Source organism: Oncorhynchus nerka, linkage group LG2, assembly GCF_034236695.1.
Source record: "Oncorhynchus nerka isolate Pitt River linkage group LG2, Oner_Uvic_2.0, whole genome shotgun sequence".
Taxonomy (NCBI): Eukaryota; Metazoa; Chordata; class Actinopteri; order Salmoniformes; family Salmonidae; genus Oncorhynchus; species Oncorhynchus nerka.
In genome coordinates, this window is record NC_088397.1 from 37397573 (window position 1) to 37419631 (window position 22059).

At 43.9% G+C, this 22059-nt stretch overlaps 1 pseudogene; it reads right to left on the reverse strand.

The window, feature by feature from the left end:
• The window catches only part of LOC115144738 (RNA-binding Raly-like protein), a 55175-nt pseudogene that overhangs the window by 28535 nt on the left and 4581 nt on the right, over nucleotides 1–22059 (reverse strand).

Genomic DNA, 22059 nt, shown 5'->3' on the forward strand with positions numbered 1-22059 from the left:
TGAGACTCTGGGTGATAGGCGCTTGACACACGGTGCGTAATTGATAAGGATTTTAACACCTGCTTGAAGAGCTTGGATAGGAAATTGGTACCTTGATCGCTTTGTACTACCTTAGGTAACCCGAATGTCGTGAAGAATTTTATTAAGGATTTACTCACTACCGGGGCTGTAATCCTTCGCAGAGGAATGGCCTCGGGGTATCTTGTAGCCATACACATAATCGTTAACAAAAACTGGTTACCCGATTTTGTCTTCGGTAACGGTCTGACACAATCAACCACCACATGCTCGAATGGTTCACCTATGACAGGTATGGGACAAAGAGGAGCGGGAGGAATAACCTGATTTGGTTTTCCTGTTATCTGACATGTGTGGCATGTCCGACAGAACTGAGCCACATCTTGTTTTAAACCTGGCCAAAAGAAATGTCGAAGGATCCGATCATAAGTCTTTGTAATTCCTAAATGACCAAACCACTGGTGATCATGAGCAAGGGATAATACAGTTTGTCGAAAGGCTGTAGGAATCACTATTTGGTAAACAGCATTCCAATCTCCACATGCGTCAACATGGGATTTCCATTTACGCATGAGGAGATTACCATCAATGACGTAAGCCACGTTCTTCTTCTTCACATCTTCCAATGAGACAACACTAGAAAAACATTTAGCAAGCTTGTTGTCAACCTTTTGGTTAGCAATCAGCTGCTCACGAGTGACTGGTAACTGTATTGCATCAGCAATAAGTTCAACGTTCTTTGATTCTTTCCTGGGCTGTTTGTCAGAGGTGATCAGCTTCTCAGAGGTTTCACACAATCCATCCTCTTGATCAACCTCTTTGAACAGAACAGTGTTCGACAAATCTATCACGTCACCCTCTTGTCGTGCCTGAGCACGAGTGACAGCACAAGCGGGGAACACATGTGGATAACTCTGTGCCAGCTCATTTGAGAGAGAGCGGTCACTTTTATCCAATACTTCCAATACGGGTACTACCTTTCCTCCGGCAATATTGTTACCCATTATAAAGGTCACACCTTTCACTGGCAACATAGGACGTACCCCCACTCTGAATATTCCACTGATTAACTCAGAGTGTACTTTCACAAAGTACAATGGCACTGGGACAAAACCCATTTCAATACCCTGCACTAACACACTGGAACCACAGTATGGATCGTCAGATAAGGGCAACACCTCAGACAATATAAACGACTGCGCCGCACCAGTATCTCTAAGGATTTTAACCGGACGCTGAGACACTTCATCATTCGTTAGGGACACAAATCTCTCGAAAATGAATGGTTCATAACTGCGGTCGGGGACTGAGACTTTCAAACTACAGTTACCCCGAGGCACCTGTTTTGTTGCAGACCTCACAACCGTACGAATTAGACCAACACCTGTTGGCGGCTTGGCACAAAGAGGCATCCCTTGTTTTCGTTTAAGCATGAAGCAATCATTAATCATATGTCCCACTTTATGACAATAGAAACAGGGACGCTCATTCTTCTGGCGTGCTTGATATACTACTGCTCGCCGACTAGGGCTAAAGGTAGGAAACTCAGTGGCTCTACTCTCAGTTTGAGCCGAAAACACACTCTTGTGCATCAACACAAACTCGTCTGCCAACACAGACGCTTCTGCCAGGGAGGATACTTTCTGTTCGTTTAGGTAAACTACAATGCGTTCGTGTAAGCAATTTTTAAACTCTTCCAACAAGATTAACTCCCGGAGAGAGTTGAAATCAGTTACCTTACTAGCAGCATGCCATTTATCAAACAGATTTCCCCTATCTCTAGCAAATTCCACATAACTAGAAGACTTTCTATGAGACCTAAATCTCTGTCGGTATGCCTCAGGCACAAGCTCATAGGCACGAAGAACAGTAGCTTTGACCACTTCATAATTCAAACTGTCCTCCAGTTACACTGAAGTAATAGGCACCATACCTCTTCAGGCCATGTCAATGCTACGGCTATATGCTCAAATACACAAAAATAGGAGTCAACCTCCGACTCTCTGAACAAAGGTACTAAGGCAATCTGCCTACTAATGTCAAACGTGTTTGAGGACACAGCAGGTGAGGACGACTCACTAACAGTGACAGCAGGACCGGAGGCTAGCCTCACTGTCTCTGCCTCCAGTTCCATCTGGCGCATGTTAAACGTCATCTGCCGCTGTTCTTTATCTGCCTCAATTTTACACATCTCCAAATGCCGTTGTTCTCGTTCTTTTTCTACCTCAATTTTACACATCTCCAAATCTAACTGCCGCTGTTCTCGTTCTTTTTCTGCCTCAATTTTACACATCTCCAACTGGAGAGTCTCTCGCCTAATTTGGGACTGTGCTAAACGGACATCCCTCCTGGCATCACTGTTTGACAGTGGGGAGAGTGGATCAAAACGGGACAATGTGGCTGGTGTTTTAGCCTCGCCCTCATTATCAGACACCAATGGGCTTACAGGAGCAGCAACATCCGCTACAGGGGTAGTAGGCTCAGGCAGCGGTAAAACAAGCACCTGCTCTTCCAACAATACATTTAACACCAGCTTTTTAACCTCCGACTTAACTACATTCTGTGGAATCGATACTGAATAATGGTCAGCCAAGGTCATTAAATCAACTCTACGACATTTATCAAAAACCTCCCACGAAGGGTTAGCCAAAAAGGACTTCAAATCAAATGTAGTCATTTTACACTACTTCACAAGTGCCAAAGAAAATAGCAAACACTAATGCTACCTCAGCTATAACGGTCAACACTGAACTATACCACTACAACAATCTACGGACGAGCCCCCACTTATGTTACGAATCCCTTTTGGCCCGACAGTCTAGGGGGGATGGTAATGAGACCCGTAACATAACTCATGCAAATTATAATAGTGACAAAGTAAAAGTGAGAACGAAATAACTACGACAACTGAAATCTACCGTCAAACTCGAGATTTATTTGTAAACACACGGTAATGGGGGGAGCAGGAAAGGGGCTGAGCTGGACCCAAGGAAAGAAGCAATAAATATTTAAAAAAAAACTAAGATAGACTAGCCTACTTTAACAACAGTTAACTAACTAACCAAAAATACAGTGGGTGGTCCGCCCAGTTCTAACTAGTGTATTTAACAAAGTCTACCTACGGGTAGTGTATGCCCATGGGCGACTTGTCTTGGTTTCCCCTTTTCCCACCAGCAATCAAACACAAACACCATAACCAAAACAATACTCACAGGTGATGACAAAGTGCTATGGAGGTGCTCAAACAAAAGAGAGGTTAATACACAACGAGAGAGTGCACCACAGAGACCTACAGACATGGCATTTACAAAGAGATTGAGCTCTAGAGCAAACTACTGACAAGGTTTTTAAACCAAGGGAAAGGAACTGTGATTGGGTAGGAAACAGGAGGAGGTGTGTCTTCTGATTGATGATTGGTGACTGATTGGGGAGTGATGATTTTCACCTGTGAGGGGAGAAGGAGAGAAAATAAAGACACACACAGGATACACACACAGGATACTTGTATCCGTAACACAGACCCTTTACTCAGTACTTTGTTGAAGCACCCTTGCCAGCAATTACTGCCTTGAATCGTCTTCGGTATGACACAAGCTTGGCACACGTGTTGTTGGAGTTTCTGCCATTCTTCTCTACAGATCCTCTCAAGCTCTGTCAGGTTGGATGGGGAGCGTTGCTGCACAGCTATTTTCTGGTCTCTCCAGAGATGTTAGATCGGGATCAAGTCCGGACTCTGGCTGGGCCACTCAAGGACATTCAGAAACTTGTCCCAAAGACACTCCTGTGTTGTCTTGGCTGTGTGCTTAGGGTCGTTGTCCTGTTGGAAGGTGAACCTTCGCCCCAGTTGGAGGTCCTGAGTGCTCTGGAACAGGTTTTCATCAAGGATCTACACTACAGTCCCTGGTTCAGATTCAGGCTGTAACACATCCGGCCTTGATTGGGAGTTCCATAGGGCGGCACTCAATTGGCCCAGCGTTGTCCAGGTTTGGCCAGGGTAGGCCGTCATCGTAAATAATACTTTTTTTCTTAACTGACTTGCCTTGTTAAATAAAGGTAAAAAAAATTATAATATAGCATAATAATAATATAAAAAAATGGAGCAGACATTTTGGTACCCTTCCCCCTCGACACAATCCCGTCTCGGAGCTCTACGGACAATTCCTTCAACCTCATGGCTTGGTTTTTGCTCTGACATGCACTGTCAACTGTGGGACCTTATATACAGGTGTGTTCCTTTCCAAATCATGTCCAATCAATTGAATTTACCACAAGTGGACTCAAATCAAGTTGTCGAAATGTCAGGGACGATCAATGGAAACAGGATGCACCTTAGCGCAATTTCGAGTCTCATAGCAAAGGATGTACTTATGTAAATATGGTATGTTTATTTTTTGAATACATTTACAAAAATGTAAATGTAACGTAGCAAAATGTGGAAAAAGTCAAGGGGTCTGAATAATAGTACAGCAGATGAGTCGCAGATTGAATTCCATTGAAATGAATGGACTTCCACCAGAACACATAAAGTTGAATAAAAGCTGTGTGCATGCTGGGTTAGCCTTCTGTTTTACGCAAGTTACACTTCTGCCGCATGGCGGCGACTTTTGGCTAGTGCTCGTTGGCTATTGATAATGCAACCCAGTAGAACATGGGGGATTTCATAGCAAACTGAAGTTTGTATCCCCTTGTAATAGTAGACAGCACTTAGGCAGTAACTGTGAAAGCGTGTTAATTCTCTGCTATGAGAAAGAACTGGTGATTTGCGCTCACCTGAGGTAGTGTGGTGGCACCCTCTGGTGGCGTCAGAGAGCCATTTTTATCGAATTAACATGGCCCTTTTCTCCGTAGTTTCAAGGGGACAAAGAGTGATATATATACTGGACAGAAATATAAATGTAACATGTAAAGTGTTGGTTTCATGAGCTGAAATAAAAGATGCCAGAATTCCATACGCACAAAAGCTTCTCAAATCTTATGCACAAATTTGTTTACATCCCTGTTAGTGAGCATTTCTCCTTTGCCGAGATAATCCATAATCCAGGTGTGGTATATCAAGAAGCTGATTAAACAGCACGATCATTACACAGGTGCACCTTGTGCTAGGGACAATAAAAGGCCACTAAAATGTGCAGTTGTTACACAATACAATGCCACAGATGTCTCAAGTTTCGAGGGAGCGTGCAATTGGCATGCTGACGGCAGGAATATCCTTTAGAGCTGTTGCCAGAGAATTTAATGTTATTTTCTCTACCATAGTAGCACGTCCAACCAGCGTCAACCGTGAGCAATTTGGATAGCTGAAGTGAGCACAGTGTATGAATGCTATAGCTGTGAGGCTAGTGTAGGCATTAGCTAGTTAGCAAGCACCTCGTTAGGCTAGGGTAAGTTTTAGCTAGCACAGTGCTAGGCAAAGGGTGCGTTGTTCGACTTCGGTTTAAAGTCTCCCACGACCGTAATACCGTGAGGCTAAACTGGTCAGTCAAATCAAATGCATGAACGTAGGTTGAACTAAACGAGAGAATGGAACTTGCCATACTACTGTCTGGGCAGGTAGGCAACTCGTTTCTTAGTTATCTAGCCTTTCTTATGCAACTGTATGTGCAGGTAGGAATGCTTGTGTGATTATTAGCAACACTATCGACAGGAGCAGAGGTCCTACATTTGGCAATGTTAACCTCATGGTTCCCCTGAGAACAGTTCAGTAGGAAGACAGCCATTTAGTTTTGTTGAGGAGCCCTTCAGGAGAGTAGTGATCTCTTCCACAAGGAAGAGGTGAGAATGACCAGAGGAGGGGGTAGTGGTGCCTTAAAAGGAGGCGAAGGGCTCACCTCATTCGCTCACTCAACTGGTCTGCGTCCAACATTTACATTTACATTTAAGTCATTTAGCAGACGCTCTTATCCAGAGCGACTTACAAATTGGTGCATTCACCTTATGACATCCAGTGGAACAGTAGTGCATCTAAATCTTTTAAGGGGGGGTGAGAGGGATTACTTTATCCTATCCTAGGTATTCCTTAAAGAGGTGGGGTTTCAGGTGTCTCCGGAAGGTGGTGATTGACTCCGCTGTCCTGGCGTCGTGAGGGAGTTTGTTCCACCATTGGGGGGCCAGAGCAGCGAACAGTTTTGACTGGGCTGAGCGGGAACTGTACTTCCTCAGTGGTAGGGAGGCGAGCAGGCCAGAGGTGGATGAACGCAGTGCCCTTGTTTGGGTGTAGGGCCTGATCAGAGCCTGGAGGTACTGAGGTGCCGTTCCCCTCACAGCTCCGTAGGCAAGCACCATGGTCTTGTAGCGGATGCGAGCTTCAACTGGAAGCCAGTGGAGAGAGCGGAGGAGCGGGGTGACGTGAGAGAACTTGGGAAGGTTGAACACCAGACGGGCTGCGGCGTTCTGGATGAGTTGTAGGGGTTTAATGGCACAGGCAGGGAGCCCAGCCAACAGCGAGTTGCAGTAATCCAGACGGGAGATGACAAGTGCCTGGATTAGGACCTGCGCCGCTTCCTGTGTGAGGCAGGGTCGTACTCTGCGGATGTTGTAGAGCATGAACCTACAGGAACGGGCCACCGCCTTGATGTTAGTTGAGAACGACAGGGTGTTGTCCAGGATCACGCCAAGGTTCTTAGCGCTCTGGGAGGAGGACACAATGGAGTTGTCAACCGTGATGGCGAGATCATGGAACGGGCAGTCCTTCCCCGGGAGGAAGAGCAGCTCCGTCTTGCCGAGGTTCAGCTTGAGGTGGTGATCCGTCATCCACACTGATATGTCTGCCAGACATGCAGAGATGCGATTCGCCACCTGGTCATCAGAAGGGGGAAAGGAGAAGATTAATTGTGTGTCATCTGCATAGCAATGATAGGAGAGACCATGTGAGGTTATGACAGAGCCAAGTGACTTGGTGTATAGCGAGAATACGAGAGGGCCTAGAACAGAGCCCTGGGGACACCAGTGGTGAGAGCACGTGGTGTGGAGACGGATTCTCGCCACGCCACCTGGTAGGAGCGACCTGTCAGGTAGGACGCAATCCAAGCGTGGGCCGCGCCGGAGATGCCCAACTCGGAGAGGGTGGAGAGGAGGATCTGATGGTTCACAGTATCGAAGGCAGCCGATAGGTCTAGAAGGATGAGAGCAGAGGAGAGAGAGTTAGCTTTAGCAGTGCGGAGCGCCTCCGTGATACAGAGAAGAGCAGTCTCAGTTGAATGACTAGTCTTGAAACCTGACTGATATGGATCAAGAAGGTCATTCTGAGAGAGATAGCGGGAGAGCTGGCCAAGGACGGCACGTTCAAGAGTTTTGGAGAGAAAAGAAAGAAGGGATACTGGTCTGTAGTTGTTGACATCGGAGGGATCGAGTGTAGGTTTTTTCAGAAGGGGTGCAACTCTCGCTCTCTTGAAGACGGAAGGGACGTAGCCAGCGGTCAGGGATGAGTTGATGAGCGAGGTGAGGTAAGGGAGAAGGTCTCCGGAAATGGTCTGGAGAAGAGAGGAGGGGATAGGGTCAAGCGGGCAGGTTGTTGGGCGGCCGGCCGTCACAAGACGCGAGATTTCATCTGGAGAGAGAGGGGGGAGAAAGAGGTCAGAGCACAGGGTAGGGCAGTGTGAGCAGAACCAGCGGTGTCGTTTGACTTAGCAAACGAGGATCGGATGTCGTCGACCTTCTTTTCAAAATGGTTGACGAAGTCATCTGCAGAGAGGGGAGGAGGGGGGAAGAGGATTCAGGAGGGAGGAGAAGGTGGCAAAGAGCTTCCTAGGGTTAGAGGCAGATGCTTGGAATTTAGAGTGGTAGAAAGTGGCTTTAGCAGCAGAGAGAGAAGGGAAAATGTAGAGAGGAGGGAGTGAAAGGATGCCAGGTCCGCAGGGAGGCGAGTTTTCCTCCATTTCCGCTCGGCTGCCCGGAGCCCTGTTCTGTGAGCTCGCAATGAGTCGTCGAGCCACGGAGCGGGAGGGGAGGACCGAGCCGGCCTGGAGGATAGGGGACATAGAGAGTCAAAGGATGCAGAAAGGGAGGAGAGGAGGGTTGAGGAGGCAGAATCAGGAGATAGGTTGGAGAAGGTTTGAGCAGAGGGAAGAGATGATAGGATGGAAGAGGAGAGAGTAGCGGGGGAGAGAGAGCGAAGGTTGGGACGGCGCGATACCATCCGAGTAGGGGCAGTGTGGGAAGTGTTGGATGAGAGCGAGAGGGAAAAGGATACAAGGTAGTGGTCGGAGACTTGGAGGGGAGTTGCAATGAGGTTAGTGGAAGAACAGCATCTAGTAAAGATGAGGTCGAGCGTATTTCCTGCCTTGTGAGTAGGGGGGAAGGTGAGAGGGTGAGGTCAAAGAGGAGAGGAGTGGAAAGAAGGAGGCAGAGAGGAATGAGTCAAAGGTAGACGTGGGGAGGTTAAAGTCGCCCAGAACTGTGAGAGGTGAGCCGTCCTCAGGAAAAGAGCTTATCAAGGCATCAAGCTCATTGATGAACTCTCCGAGGGAACCTGGAGGGCGATAAATGATAAGGATGTTAAGCTTGAAAGGGCTGGTAACTGTGACAGCATGGAATTCAAAGGAGGCGATAGACAGATGGGTAAGGGAGAAAGAGAGAATGACCACTTGGGAGAGATGAGGATCCGGTGCCACCACCCCGCTGACCAGAAGCTCTCGGGGTGTGCGAGAACACGTGGGCAGACGAAGAGAGAGCAGTAGGAGTAGCAGTGTTGTCTGTGGTGATCCATGTTTCCGTCAGTGCCAAGAAGTCGAGGGACTGGAGGGAGGCATAGGCTGAGATGAACTCTGCCTTGTTGGCCGCAGATCGGCAGTTCCAGAGGCTACCGGAGACCTGGAACTCCACGTGGGTCGTGCGCGCTGGGACCACCAGATTAGGGTGGCCGCGGCCACGCGGTGTGGAGCGTTTGTATGGTCTGTGCAGAGAGGAGAGAACAGGGATAGACAGACACATAGTTGACAGGCTACACAGAGGCTACGCTAATGCAAAGGAGATTGGAATGACAAGTGGACTACACGTCTCGAGTGTTCAGAAAGTTAAGCTTACGTAGCAAGAATCTTATTGACTAAAATGATTAAAATGATACAGTACTGCTGAAGTAGGCTAGCTGGCAGAGGCTGCGTTGTTGACTATGTAGGCTAGCTGGCAGTGGCTGCGTTGTTGACACTACACTAATCAAGTCGTTCCGTTGAGTGTAATAGTTTCTACTGTGCTGCTATTCGGGACTAGCTGGCTAGCTAGCAGTGTTGATTACGTTACGTTGCGTTAAAAGAACGACAATAGCTGGCTAGCTAACCTAGGAAATCGCTCTAGACTACACAATTATCTTTGATACAAAGACGGCTATGTAGCTAGCTATGTAGCTAGCTACGATCAAACAAATCAAGCCGTTGTACTGTAATGAAATGAAATGAAAAATGTGATACTACCTGTGGAGCGAAGCGAAATGCGACCGGGTTGTTGAGTGCGGAAGTTCTGTTCGGTAGACGTTGGCTAGCTGTTGGCTAGCTAGCAGTGTCTCCTACGTTAAGGACGACAAATAGCTGGCTAGCTAACCTCGGTAAATTAAGATAATCACTCTAAAACTACACACTCTAAACTACACAATTATCTTGGATACGAAGACAGCAAAGACAACTATGTAGCTAGCTAACACTACACTAATCAAGTCATTCAGTTGAGTGTAATAGTTGTGCTGCTAATCGGTAGACGGTGGACGTTAGCTAGCTGGCTAGCTGCAGGGCAGATAGCAGTGTAGACTGCGTTAGGACGACGAAATACGATAATTACGCAATTATCTATGATACAAAGCCGGCTATGTAGCTAGCTAAGAAGAAATTGCTAAGATTAGACAAATCAAACCGTTGTACTATAATGAAATGTAATGAAATGTAATACTACCTGCGGACCGAGTGCGGATGCGACCGCTCGCTCCAACCCAACAGATGATGCGATTGGTTCTTCGAGCCGTCAGTGATATGCTGAGCAAATCCCGTAGTGAGACAATGATATGTGTATTTGAATTAGTACCCTGAGAAAGTAAAGCCATTCTAGAAAACCCAGAACCTTCTCACTTCCCACATGCACCTTAACCTCTGGGGCTACTTTTGTAGGTTGTACATTAAACATTTCATGTGCTAAATTCATGAAACCAGTGAGTCAAGTGAACAAAAATCTGTTTCTGGTATATTTTCTCCACTGTTTCGCAATGTGATTTAATGAGTCCCAAAAAAGCTCGACGTATTCCATCTGCTCTCAATGGAACACTTTAACTAGGTACTATTTGTCCAGACATATCACTGACAAGTCTACTTGAAAACCAAAAGTGTGGTACACACAGCAGATTAATAACTGACAAACATACATATGATTAGTTAGGACTTAGAGCTGCTCTGTGAAGTAAACCCCGAAACAACTGATCCAAGGTTAGTTGTGTTTCACATCGATACGGTTTGGCTTAAAAATTTAGGAAGGGAATACTGATCCTAAATCTCTGGTTAGAGGCCACGCCTGGTCAGAGACAGAGGAGCACTGAATTTATGACCTGTGTGTGTGTGTGTGTTTGAGAGAGAAAGAGAGGAGTACAGCTGGCCCAGCCTACAGGGCCATAAACCCAGTGCGAATGACAGTTCATATAACAGGTCTTCGTCCCAAATGGCACCCTATTTCCAATGGGCTCTGGTCAAAGGTAGTGCCTTATATGGTGCCATTTGGGATGCAAACCAGGACCTCGCTGACTCGCACCTTTACAGTGTTTGACCCTCACTGTTAACAGAATAAGATCTGTGGAGGGTTAATTTATTTAGAAAAAGGGCTTATAAAGGTGTCTCACATTATATAAAAAATAATGCGGGGGCTGTTGGTGCAATAAAGTAGTCTGTGACCAGGAAACAGGAGAGAGAAAATAGATTTTCTTCTTTGGTCACACCAAGGAGATAATCAATGGCTGATTGTGTCATTCTGCCACCTACTGGACATTGGCCATTAGGGGAGAGTGGGAAACTATACAATCTGCATACCAGAGGCAGCCTTGTAATAATAACTCAAATTAATTAATATTACACTAATTAAGGTTATTGACTCAGTCTGATTTTCTTGGCTGCTTCTGTAAGAGTTTATATTGGGCCTATCTTGGCCCTTTTTTTTTTTTTTTTGGTTGATTAAACTGTATTAAACTGTACTCAACTCACACTTCAAGTTCTATTTGGCTGCAAGGACCTGCCATTTTTCACAGTGTTGGGGGTTCAATTGAGTTCTTCTACCCTACTGTCTCTATCCTCCTGTAAAGGTGTTTTCACGTAATTGTTTTACCTTTTGTTGACTCCACCCTGATAAAGAGTGCTCTCTGTAAAGTTGTAGTCTGAGTTATATTTTTCTTGTGGCCTGATGGAGATGGAACTCACCCGCGGCAAAGTGTTTGTCTTCTGTGATCTGTTCCACTCGGCCGAGCAGCGCATCAATGTTGAACTTGATCTGAGTCAGCTCTGATTTGATTGCCTGTAGCGCGTTGGATTTTTCCGCTGAGCTCACCGTAACAGACAACACCAGAATAGAGATATAAAGAGGGAGAAGGGGGACAGCAAAGAAGAGTCATTTAAGTTTGAGATCCACCCAGACATTCATTGCAGCATGGAACCGAATCAAGAGAAGACTGCTGTATATGGTAACAACACTGCAAAGCGCGATTGCTCAAAACAATAACATGTACTCGTCCCAACAAATGATATCCATTCATCTTAGAATTTACTGTTTAAAAGCAAATATAAAATTGTAGATGAAAAGAGATTGCTATGGATTCGTTCAAGTTCAACCGAGCCATTTTAGTTCAGAGCTTTGCTTAAAGACATCTTATTGGGTAAATTGTTGATATAAAGCGCCTGCAGGAACTTACACTTCTGCTTGATGCTGCTAGGGAGGAGTGATGTGCGTGCCAACAGCTTGGCGGGCAAATAGTTGACCTGACGCACCAGGGGCATGGCCATGTGAGGCCACTTAACTGGCACTATGCGAGGCACTGGCGACACTCTGCCCCTGTACTCAAACAGCCTACAGAGGGAAAGAGAGAGGGTACACAGCCTTTGGTGGATGGATATTGATAATGTACATTTCTGTATTGAGTTATGACAGTACAGAGGTAATAGTCCTTAATTTAAAAACAATTAAGCTGTTTTGGGGGGTTCTAAATTGACATTGAATTGTTTTTAGATGGTTATACTATAGATTTAAAATTCCTTTTAGGTATACAAAAAATACAGACCAGAGAAACACATTGAATAACACATTCATAAATGGCAAAAAAAGACAGTCAAGAAATTAAAATCAAGGTTTTGAAGTGTTTGTCCTATATCTACGAGATATAAGAAAGTTTGGGAAATATAAATCTAGATTTTTTTGCATGTATTTAATCCCTTGCATGTATTTAATCCCTAGGCACAAAACTACCTTCATACTTCCATTCTTTTTTTAAAACCAAATGATTTGGATGCTACAAACAGAAGTCGGCACATTGACGGTACCGACTTCAGACAAGTCCCCTGACACTTGTGAAGTTCGTAATGCAAAATGGAGACCACCTTGGTGTTCATGAGAGTCTCCCCTTTACATAATAGTTTTTTAGGTCAAACTGTTCGGACGCTACAGGCGTTTTCACGAGAAAGACAGATTTTCAGGATGTCTCATGGTATGACAAACACCGCTATAGCTCTGCCATCTTTCACCATAGATGCGGAAATGCAACATTGGCGGATAAGGTGGATTGAGACGCATTCAATGCAAAAAAATATCTCTAGCTTGAACTGACGGATTTTGATGGGGATTTTTTATTATGTTACCTAGATTTATGCACCAGTGCACCAATCGACTCGAGGGTGTTAAAAAGGTATTGACATGCCTGAAACATTGAAAGGGCCAACTGAGGTAAAGCACTACCTTCTTACACGTATCTACAGTACACCATATTGTATCTACAGTATCATGGACTGTGGGTGTTGAATACATCTTATGGAGTTTGAGATAATTATATTGCCTTTAAGGGGTATGTGTGTCCATTGTTCAGTAGAAAAATAAACCTACCTCTGAAAAGGATTTAGAGGAAACTATTCTGCTTTCTCTGGTGTGTTGTGAATGAAATAAAGTAAGAGGCTGAGGCTATTGCCTCGGCTTCAAAGCGATATCTGCCGTCCAGACAGAGAGCAAGTTCGTTGGTTGCGTCAGCGGCTCCATGAAGACTAGGGGTTTTGAAGATCACTTGAAAGCAGAAGGGCGATTAAATTATTGGGTGTATCTCTCTGTAATATATTGATCCCAGTCAAAGGCAGCCTCTGACAGCCGTAACTCAGATTTGGACATCACAGAGAGGGTATAAATAAACTCCTCTGGATGGCTGAAATGTGTTCCTCATCTGGATATTATGTTCAGACATCTGCGAACACAGGCATCCAGCGGAGAGCACCAGCGGGGCTTCTATAGCCACTGAAATGGGGACGGCCAAGAGAGGAGGCGGACACTGCCAAAGTTTGCTCGGCACAGGCCATGTTGTGAAACAAAAGCTTGACTTAACAGCTGGGTGAGCGTTACTTATGGGAACAAGTTTTGACATCTTTCAGTAATGATGAGTTGAGAATAAAAGGCAACAACATCTTCCACTGCTCAGAAAAAAAGTCCCATGAAAGTAAATATATAGTTTATAGTCTTTGATCAATGACATTAATGGTTTGCACCCTCACAAAATACATTAATTGTGTCTGTATGACTGCATTATAATGCCATCACTGACTGATTTTTTTGGAGATTGCAAAACAATTAATGTCACTGATGAAAGAATATGATCTCTTTATTTACTTTACTGTGAATGTTTGCCATTGCAAAATCATTCTCTCTTTCTCATTGCTGGATGATGTGCAATGTAGAGTTACACCGAAAGTGTATTTACAGGCGTAATCCACTGACCTGTCATAGAATTAATCTCTGTAGTAGTCATTATCAAAGTCATAGCCACTGAAAGAAACCAAAGAATATCTAGACAACATTATAATGTTCTGGAATGACATTGAGCATCAATAGTCTCCTCAGTTCCCAAATTCCTCTCCCTCATGTGCACTGACCTCAGAAAAAAAGACAGGTCAAAGCAGTACAGCAAAAATCCCACTATCAAGTTCTATCAGATCGTTGTAGAAGAAGGATAGGAAATGAGTAAAGGAATTATCAGCAACTATTGAGACTTGAGATTGACCACTTATTCCTGCCCCCTCCTTTCCATGAAGCCTTAATAGTCCAAATGTGTATTCATACGTACAGCAGTGTTCTAGAATATTGAATCGTTGGCTTTCATACTTTTCAAATTCTCAGCGCAGCTCAAGCAATATCTTCAACTGTCAACACATTCAAATGAATAGAGCTGCATTGGTTGGGAATTGTGGGGAGGTATACAGAGCCACATAGCTATGTCACAACAGAATGCCGGACTATTGCGGCTCTGAGTCTGTGCACATGATTTACGCTTTACACCTTATAGAGTACACTCAGAAAAAAAAGTGCAATCTAGAACCCAAAAGGGTTCTTCAACTGTCCAAATTTGAGATCCCTTTGAAGAACACTTGTTGGTTCTGTTTTGGGTTTGTGCAGAACACTTTCCACAGAGGGTTCTACATGGAACCCAAAATGGTTCTACATGGAACCAAAAAGGGTTCTCCTATGTACCTGTAGAGACCAGCGGCAGACCTCTTCCGTCCTCTGGGTCTGTTGGGCTCGGGCTCCCCTGCCATGTTGATGTCTGAGGTAGAACAAAGAATGTTACAGAGAAATTGAGAGAAATTGACTAAAAAGGGGAAAGTGTCACAAGTTTCATCTATATCAACCTTGCCCTCTGGGTCTGTTGGGCTTGGGCTCCCCCGCCATGTTGATGTCTGAGGAGGAGTGGAGAAAGGGGGTGTTACAGAGAAATAGAGAGAGATGCTTTTAAAAAAATAAATCTCTCAATAATCTAACGCTCACTTCACTTAAAATATACAGTGCATTTGGAAAGTATTCAGACCTCTTGAATTTTGTGACATTACAGCCTTATTCTAAAACGTTATTAAATACCCCATCATGACAAAGCAGAAACAGGTTAACTAATTTTAGCACATTTATAAAAAAGACTGAAATATTACAATTACGTAAATATTCAGACAGGGCAAGGAAACCCACATTTAGAAACCCATTTTTAGTTAGTAAATATGGGTTTCCTTACTCTGTAAGCAGTTTATGGACAACATAAGACAAAGCAGTGGTTTTGTTTACCTGGACACGATCTCCAAATGCTTATTTTTTTAGCATTTGTGGAACAAATCCAATACAAGCCCTGATATCAGCTTTTGGAGACAGTTGTCAGATAAACAAACTCAAAGCATTGATTGCTGTCATACCTTGTCCATAGACTGCTTACAGAAACCAATATGTAGTTTTGTAATTTGGGTGAACTTTAATATTACATCAAACATAGACAATATGAGAAGGATATGAGGTTTCTGTTACAGGTGTTACTGCTGCAGTATTATGTCTGACATTCGGGGGTCAGGTAAAGGTGAATCAACATAAAGGGCCCAATGGAAACACACCACATACTAGTCCAACGCTCTAACCACTAGGCTACCCTGATGCTCTCAAGCTCTATAAGGTTGTGTAACCGATGTAAAATTGCTAGCTAGTTAGCGGGGTGCGCGCTAATAGTGTTTCAATCGGTGACGTCACTCGCTCTGAGACCTTGAAGTAGTTGTGCCCCTTGCTCTGCAAGGGCCGTGGCTTTTGTGGAGCGATGGGTAACGATGCTTTGTGGGAGGTAGTTGTTGATGTGTGCAGAGGGTCCCTGGTTTGAGCCCAGGTTGTGGCGAGGAGAAGGACGGAAGCTACACTGTTACAGTTGAATGGGGAGCGTTGCTGCACAGCCATTTTTAGGTCTCTGCAGAGATGTTGGATCGGGTTCTAGTCTGGCCTCTGGCTGGGCCACACAAGGACATTCAGAGACCTGTCCCGAAGCCGCTCCTGCTTTGTCTAGGCTGTATGCTTAGGGTCGTTGTCCTGTCGGAAGGTGAACCTTTATCACAATCTGAGGTCCAGAGCGCTCTGGAACAGGTTTTCATCAAGGATCTCTGTGTACTTCGCTCCGTTCATCTTTTCCTCAATCCTGATTAGTCTCCCAGTCTCTGCTGCTGAAAAACATCCCCAGAGTATGATGCTGCCACCACCATGTTTCACCGTTGGGATGCTGCCAGGTTTCCTCAAGACATGTTGCTTGGCATTCAGGCCAAAGAGTTCAATCTTGGTTTCATCAGACCAGAGAATCTTGATTCACATGGTCTGAGAGTCTTTAGGTCCCTTTAACTCCAAGCAGGTTGTTTTATGCCTTTTACTGAGGAGCGGCTTTTGTCTGGCCACTCCACCATAAAGGCCTGATTGGTGGAGTGCTGCAGAGATAGTTGTCCTTCTGGAAGGTTCTCCCATCTCTACAGAGGAACAGTGGAGCTCTGTCAGAGTGACCGTCGGGTTCTTGGTCACCTCCCTGACCAAGGCCCTTCTCCCCTGATTGCTCAGTTTGGCAGACCGGTCAGCTCTAGGAAGAGTCTTGGTGGTTCCAACCTTCTTCCATTTAAGAATGATGGAGGCCACTGTGTTCTTGGGGACCTTCAATCCTGCAGAAATGTTTTGGTGCCCTTCTCCAGATCTGTTTTGGTGCCCTTTCCCACAATTCCTCCAACCTCATGGCTTGGTTTTTGGTCTGACATGTGCTGTCAACTGTGGGACCTTATATAGAGAGGTGTGCCTTTCCAAATCATGTCCAATCAATTGAATTTATAACAGGTGGACTCCAATCAATTTGTAGAAACATCTCAATGGAAACAGGATGCACCTGATGCACCTGAGCTCAATTTTGAGTCTCATAGCAAAGGATCTGAATACTTATGTAAATAAGGTATCTGTTTTTATATATAAATACATTTGCAAACATTTCTAAAAACCTGTTTTTGCAGTATTGGGTATTGTGTGTAGATTGATGAGGAAAAAATATAATTGAATCCATTTTAGAATAAGGCTGTAACGTAACGAAATGTGGAAAAAGTCAAGGGGTCTGAATACTTTCCAAATGCACTGTACTGCCGGAGAGGAAGGAAACTGCTCAGGGATTTCACCATGAGACCAATGGTGACTTTAAAACAGTTTAATGGGATGGATCAACAACATTGTAGTACTCACAATTACTAACCAAATGACAGTAAAAAAAAAAGAAGCCTGTAAGAGAATCAAAATATAAAACAATTATATATCCTGTTTGCAATAAGACGCTAAAGTAAAACTGCCAAAAAGGTTGCAAAGAATTTAACTTTACGTCCTGAATACAAAGTGTTATGTTCGGGGCAAAGGCAACACATCACCTAGCACCACTCTTCCTATTTCAAATCCAATACATCACCTACTGTAGTACCACTGTTCATATTTTGAAGCATGTTTTTGGCTGCATCATGTTATGGATATGCTTGTCATCGGCAAGGACTACAGAGGTTATTTGGATTTTAAAAAATGGAATAGAGCTAAGCACAGGCAAAATCCTAGGGGAAAACCTGGTTCAGTCTGCTTTCCACCACTGGGAGACAAATTCACCTTTCAGCAGGACAATAACCTAAAACACAAAGCCAAAAATACACTAGAGTTGCTTACCAAGATGACATTGAATGTTCCTGAGTGGACTAGTTACAGTTTGAATTAAAATAGTCTTAAACATCTATGGCAAGATGTGGCTATCTAACAATGATCAACAACCAACTTGACAGAGCTTGAATAATATTTTTCATAATAATGTTCAATCCCGTAAACTCTTATTGAAGGACTCACAGCTGTAGATCATTAACATGTATACATATGTTAATACTTATTCATGTAAATGAGCAAAATATACTTAATTTGTCATTTTGGGGTATTGTGTGTAGATCATTTTAAATTCAGGCTGTAACAACAAAATGTGGAATAAGTCAGAGATATGAATACCTTCTGAAGGCACTGTAGCTAATGCTAGCATCAAAATAAACAAATCTGTATTAGTGACGATACATTTGTCAGCAACAGGGGCTTGTGTGTTTAAATGTGGTACAAATCTTAAAATTAGCAGCTGACATCTTAAGGGTTTTTAAATTAATGCATGTGAGACAAGTTCCATGTACAACAAGACAGGCAGAGAGGAAGAGAGAAATAGAACACAGAACAGTTTAATAACCTCTGGTTATGAACACTTTTGCCAGCAAAGAAAGCTTCCACAGCCTGTTCCTCGGACAGTGAACATGCATCTGGAAATAACTAGATTTGACCCCTTGATCAACTCGCACTCTGAAAGTAAAGACAAAAGCTTATTTTTTGTAGATATGAAAACAATAACTGAGTTATGACCGTTCAATCTAAAGCAGCAGATGTCATTTTCAGGATACATCAATACAGCACAGAAAGCAATCTTACTGTCACGTTCGTCAAAATAATTATCGGACCAAGGTGCAGCGTGATATGGTTTCCACATGTTTATTTACTGAAACGCACAAAAACAATAAAGAATGAACGAAACGTGAAGACAATGGAGTGCTCAACTACACATACACAACATCCCACAAACACAGATGGGAAAAATAACTACTTAAATATGATCCCCAATTAGAGAAAACTATTACCAGCTGCCTGGACTGGAGGATTTGTCTTGAAGCTCCGAACCGTCGACCGTAGCAGGAGGTTCCGGACCGTGGACCGTCACAGGAAGCTCTGTGTGACGTAGGCTGTCACTGGCCGCGGGCAGCATTTGGTTCTTTAACGCACTCACACATTCATCACTCCTCCTTGCTCCATTATCAGATAAGGTAACAATGTGGGTCGACACACAAATTAACTTCTCTGTCTTAGTACATACATTTCACACTTATGTCAATGTTCATATTTAATATAAGCAATATGTATTATACTTATCTATGTTGTGGATGAGCGCTTTGTTTGTTTGTTCTGTTCTTCTCTCTCTGTAGCTTATGGGTATGCTGGATAAGGACCCGAGCAAAGGGAATCGGGGCAGACTTTGTAGAGCCTGTCCCAAATGGCCCATTAATGTAAATAAAGATATTAAAAGACACTGTCAGTAGTGATGTAATTTTGTAAATGTTATGTGGTGATATTATTTAAGAAAACATGTTGCAATGTATATCCTTTAGTATATTTAGTTAATGGAAAATGTAGGTTTGACTAGATAATTACTTAATTAATTAGGGTTAATTGTTCTGAGGGGAGGGGCTAGCCCTACAAAAGGAGCCTCTCTTTCAGTTCATGGAGAGGCCATTTTGGATTGAGGTGTGAATGGGGCAGTATTGTTTTTAGCTGTCCCATAAGGTATATGTTTGATGGCAGTACTGTTGTTTTTGTTCCGGAATCATTTCCGGAACATTTGCGGCTCCGCCATCGTTTTATTTTAATAGAGGTTAGGTTTTCCAGTATAGCCTTCTGGCCTACTCTACGTGACACTCTGTCGCTGGAAGCTCTGGAGTGGTAGCCGGAAGCTCTGGAGGGCATGTGCGTGGAGCTGGCACAGGACGTACCGGACTGGAGAGGTGCACTGGAGGCCTAATGCGTGGAGCCGGCACAGGTGGTACCGGACTGGTAACACACTTCAGGGCGAGTGTGGAGCAGGCACAGGACGTACCGGGCTGTGAAGGCGCACTGGAGACCTGGTGAGTATAGCCGGCATCAATTGTACCGGAACGATGACACACTTCGCACGGTGAGTGCGAGGAGCTGGCACAGGATGTATTGGGCTGTGGAGGCGCACTGGAGACCTGGTGCGTAGAGCCGGCACAAATGGTACCGGACCAATGACACGCTCCTCAAGGCGAGTTTGGAGAGCTGGCACAGGACTTACAGGGCTGGAAAGGCATACCTGAGACCTGGTGCGTGGAGCTGGCACAGATTTTACCAGACTGATAGCACACTCCTAAGGACGAGTACAGAGAGCTGACTCAGGTGGCATTAACCTCTCTAGGGTATGTGGGACGCTAAGCGTCAACAAAACGTGGACAAGAAACGGAGGTAATTCGGGTATAAAAATAATCTTTATGGAACAAAAGGAACATTTGCTGTCTAACTGGGAGTCTCGTGAGTGAAAACATCAGAAGCTCAAAGGTAAACGATTTAATTTGATTGCTTTTGTGATTTTCGTGACCAAGCTTCCTGCTGCTAGCTGGACATAATGCTATGGTAGGCTATCGATAAACTTACACTAACGCTTGTCTTGCTTTGGCTGTATAGCATAATTTCAAAATCTGAGATGACCGGGTGATTAACAAAAGGCTATATTTCACTTGTGATTTCATGAATATGAATATTTTCTAGTAATAGTTTTTGACCGTTGCGCTATGCTAATTAGTGTAGTTGATGACAATTCTCCCGGATCCGGGATGGGTAGGTCTAAGATTAACAAATACATGTTTTGTTCTAAATATTTTTTGGGAATAAAATGCATAAAGTTTTGCGGTCTATCACAAAATATTTGATTGCAAAAAATATTTATTTGACTTTTAAGCCTCGTTTTTGCTTTCAGAACAATTATTTTTGATTGAAAAAAAAAAAAAGCTTTGCTCTCGACCAAAAAAACATAAATTTGTTGAAAGTTGGGGAGGGGGGCTAATAGCTGAACAATAGACTATTCAACCTTTACTGAAGAATAGTCTAATAGCCGGGCTATTTGTGAAAAAAACTATCACAGACCAGATTTGCCCTAATGATGTAAGGAATTGCTATTTCGTATGCAGGTGACTAACTTACTGCTAATTACATGGCTACAACTCACAGTAAAGCCTGTGGGGTCCCCTACAGGATAGCTCCCACATTACACACATAATCTCCTTTTATTTTTAACCGAACACTGTGTGCCCGAAGAAGATCCTACGATGACGGACAGACAACTGAGCCAATGGCGGAAGACTACAGACTACAACCAGCTGAACCAATCCGGAGATCCGATCTTCCTAGGGTCAACCTACTTTCTGTGACGTATATAAGAGCTGTGCTGACTGTTTACGCTCTCTCTGCCTGCCGTTCCACACGAACTAACGGACTGAATCGATCCTTGACCGGCTCACCCATCTACATATCCAATTGCTAACAATGACCAAGGGGAAGTGAGAGGACTGATTATGCTTTGGGGTCCCAATACACTACTGTGTCTCTGACAATGAATGGGCAATATAAACCAAATAATTAACTGCTGATTGTGCACGACATCAAATGAAACAAGCAGGGCGCATGTTTTGAACCCTCAACCTTCTTGCCCAAATTCCAGTGTGATATCGACTGTGCACCAAAAGCATACTCAAGCCGCAGAGTTGATAGAGCGCGTCCTTGCGGAAGCTTGCTACTCAATGTAATAAAGTAATGACTTTTCAAATAAGTTACCTGTTAGCCATCTACCTAACGTTAGTAGTTATACATCAAACTTGACAATATATTAGCCTATAGTTATCTAAATACCCTATGTTTATTGACTTGATTATTCCCGTCATTCTTAGCTTAGCTAAATGGTAAAGTCGTTGTGCGTTCTCAATGGACATTCGGATGCTTTCGTAAATTCGCTTTGACTATCTACTCCGATTTCAGAGCACTATCTTCTGAGTGTACCAGAGCGCAGAATAATGAATTTACGAGCGCTCGACACCAGTTGAATACCAGTTGAATAAACGTCGGCAAAAACAGCACAGTTAGTCACCAATGTTCTGGTTAACACAAAAACTGCCTAACAAGCTCTACTAGGGCGAGTAAAATGGTCAGAGTAGTCTCATTTGTGTCTGGAAGTAACTAGCAAGCTACCCAACGTTAGCTTGGCTTCCTGACTGCCGTTGTAAGGCCAGAATGCTCAAATCAACACAACTCCTCAGCCTGAACGTCCAGTATGCGCTCCGAGAGCGAAATGGTCCGAATTTACCATAATATTAATCTAATTAATTAAACCAGTACCAGTCAAAAGTTTGGACACACCTAAATAGAGAGCCATCACAAAGACATCACAATTATAAAATG